Below are 3,843 nucleotides of genomic sequence, written 5' to 3' on the forward strand. Positions count from 1 at the left end.
GGTATTGAAATGATGCTTTTGCATGAGATCAAAGGGGAAGATTTGTATTCTGTTTCTACCTGTTTGCCTGGATGTTCTTTTCAGTACTTCTGTTTTATTTATTTTCACTTGCTTTCTGTGAGCCAGTTAGCCTGTTTTCTCTGTTTTAAATTTCTGTGGTATTCTGTCATTCAGTCAGCAGAAATTCATGCAGGGCCAAGCACGCAACAAAACACTGTGCGGGGGATTTACCGGCCATGCATTAGCCCTTTAAAGCATGAAATAAATGTCAAACAGGTTAATGGTATACAGTTAGTGTAAAGGTGAAATTAAATACATGAATATCATTTATATGTGATAAATATCATTAGCTTAAATTCAGATTCAAATATAACTCTAACCATGAGCACCACAGCCACTGAGCACCAGCCCACCACAGTTCTTTACTGAAAATGTACGCAGTACACCAAGCTAACCTGTTACTCCTTCACGAAACCGCCGAGCGTTTTCATGCGACTGCTGAGTAAGGCCTCAGTTTGTTTTCTGCAGGACAGTTCACAATATGAAAACAACTTCACATCATATACAGATCTGTTATCTGATTTAAAACATCAGGACGTTACACGTAAGCTTTAAATTTCCACTTTATCAAATGTCACTGAGCAGTCCTTACCTTACCAAATCGAACCTCTCTTCTTCCGTCCTGTCTTTCCCCTCTCTTGACTCCATCTCTGAGTGAAGTTAGCTCTCTTTCTCCTCTTTCCCTGTGAAACACAGCAGTAACACATTGTGTGACAAACTGCACACAAACAGTTTGTGTGTTTGCCGTTAGCAGATAGAAAGGTTACATTTGAAATGACCTGGCACTTACTCCATTTATGCTCTCTCCTATCTGTAGCGCTGGCTAGAAATTCTAGAAATCTGCACCAAAAACGAGGTTCCGGATCCACTTTAATCCTCAGAATGGTGTCATAAATCAGTTTGATGTTTGAAGGCTTCCAGTGATGGCAAATAAAAACGTCCTTCTAATGTGTTAAACCTAAAGTAAGAAGCTTGTTTTGAAAATGTGGAGAGTAGAAAGGAAAGATATTTGTTTAAAAATGTAGTGAGTGAAGTAAAAAAAGTTTAGAAATGAATAAAAACTCAACCAATTCAGAAAATTCTACCTAAGTGCAGTAACAAAGTATTTGTACTTCATTACTTGCCCTCTCTGTGAATGTGTTACACAATCTTCCTAAAAGTATCATCCCAGCTAATTCAGCTCAAACTCAGACGCTGCAATGCTCAGAGGAACTGCAACAAACTCAAAATCAGCTACACTGCCATTAAAATGTTTTATTCCCCACTTCCTGGTTTCTTAGTTACTTTGTTTGTTTGTTTTTTGCATATTTGTCACATTTAAGTGTTTCAAATTTTAATATTAGACAAAGATAACCGGAGCAAATAAGAATTCAGTTTTTAAATGATTTCATTTATTAAAGGAAAAAGCCACCCAGACCTGCCTCATGTTAAAGGTTAAAGTTAGATAAAGACACATATGGGTTGTTTAGAACGGTTGCCAGGAGAAAGCCTTACCGAGGTCATTATTAGGGATGTGTGCAACAGGACAACTGGACTAGTCGCACATAAATGACCAAAAGCCAGTAAATTATTATTTCCTATATGTTATACAGCCATTTTCCGTTAACACTAATAAAATTCGATTATGGGTGATGGAAATGAGCTTTTTCTGAATCATGGACGGGCTCTCCCTTAGTAACAGCGTGAGGAGGTCAGTCATTTGGGAGCGACAGAGTAGAGCTGCTTCTCCTCCACATCGAAAGGAGCCGTCTGAGGCTGTCACCTCCTGGGTCAGAGATGGCATCTGTCGGATGGCCTGGGAACCACTTGATGTTTTTCCGGATAAGCTGGAGGTGGGGAGAGGGAGCTCTGTACTTCCCTGCTTTGCCTGCTGCGTGACCTGACTTCAGATAAGATAAGGAAAATGACTGGATGACGTATGTTTTGTTATTTTAAATTCAAACTTTTATTGAAGTGGTTATTATGACAACAACATGGATCATCTATAATTGACGGTAAGTAGCAAGTAAAGTTCTTTTATGTAGTGCTTTTCACAGACGTAACAGTCACGAACAATTCAAACACAATATCAAAAGAATAAAGGCCCGATTAAACAGAAAAGTTTAGTTGTTTTAAAAAGAAAAAAGACTAAGAGGCTACAAGGAAATATAAAAACATATAAACTTGTTTGAGTGTTTACCAGACAAGCAAAGTCACAAAAAATCCTACTGGCTGCATTTTAGGATAGTTGAAGCCGGTGTTTAACCCACACTGGAGATTAAACATCAGGATATTTCAGTCTCTGCTGCTTCAATACTGGACCTCATTTGAAAAATCTATTTTGAGTTTCTTTTCGTTCCGTTTGCGTTACAGTGAAATACAACCATTAATGGCGTAATTGTTCTATTTCTGTCACTGAAGCGTGAAAACATTTTTACACCCTGAAGTGATTGTTAGACATCCGAGTCATTACAGAACAGGAACTGGATTTAGGGTGGTATGCTGTCTTTCCTAACTGTGGACTGTGCACAATAGTTAACCTTTTACCACCCACTCTTCTGCTTGGGTACTACCTTTAAAACTGCTAGTAGTATATAATGTCTGCGGTGAAAAACACAGCACTGCAATGAAATGAATGAACAAAAAGACCTTTAGAGAGGCCACTGTTCAAAAGATAGGGAAGATTATTTTCAATCAATACATGTTTTACATCTCTGTAAGCTTTTGTTTTGGTTGTCTATGAAGTTGGGCGAGCAACAGTTCGGGCAGATTTTCTCACAAATTATGAGATGTTCATTCAAATTTTGCTGATTTAAATTTGATGCATAGCTACAATAATTTTTGATTCTTTTGATACCTGCTGGCTTTTCCTCTGAGGCACTTTTACCTTCTCTATTCTCTTCTCCCAGTTTGCATTGCACTTTTTCTTTTGATCATTTGGCTGGGAGTTAGCAAGCGGTTCCAGACAAGCATGAAGAACTACAGGCAACCATAGAAATCTGCTAGCAAACAAAGCAATCACTGATCAACTGATCTCACCCACCGAGTGCCAACAACCTCCAGAAACAACTGTCAAGCCGTCGGGGAATACACATTTCCCTAGAAACCAGTGGTTGTACCACGTCTAGTATATGGTGGACAAATCTAGAGCTATGTGTGCATCGTATTACACCAGAAACCTTACCAGGTTATGAAATGATTTAACCACATGCAACGCAAGACACAAACGCTTCCACTGTGTCATTGTGTAACAAAAACTAAACTAAAATGGAAAACTAAATGTAGAGCTACCTTTAGCAACAATAACTTGAAGTGTTTTGTGTCGAATGTTTTTGTGAAGGAATTTTGTCCCTCTCGTATTTACATCGTTGCTTCAGTTCATTGGAGCGTGCATGGATAAGGAGGACCTCATGGTCAGCTCAAAGGTCCTGCCTTACTAACCGCGTGCATGCACAAACCTGTGCATAAGTCATGTGTAAGAATGCAAATCAGTGATTTATCAATATTTATGTACCTAAATTTGTTTAGATTTGTACTTTATGAACAACATTAGAAGTTCCTCTGACCATCTAGATCAGGGGTGCCCAATCCCGGTCCTCGAGAGCTACCGTCCTGCAGCTTTTAGATGCATCCTTGTTCCCACACACCTGAATCAAATGAATGGCTTGTTATCAGGCCTCTGCCAAACATGATGGCATGCTGAAGAGGTAATAATCAAACCATTTGATTCAGCTGTGTTGGAGTAGGGATGCATCTAAAAGCTGCAGGATAGTAGCTCTTGAGGACTGGGATTGGGCAGCCCTG

This window comes from Maylandia zebra, linkage group LG5 (genome assembly GCF_041146795.1).
Source record: "Maylandia zebra isolate NMK-2024a linkage group LG5, Mzebra_GT3a, whole genome shotgun sequence".
Taxonomy (NCBI): Eukaryota; Metazoa; Chordata; class Actinopteri; order Cichliformes; family Cichlidae; genus Maylandia; species Maylandia zebra.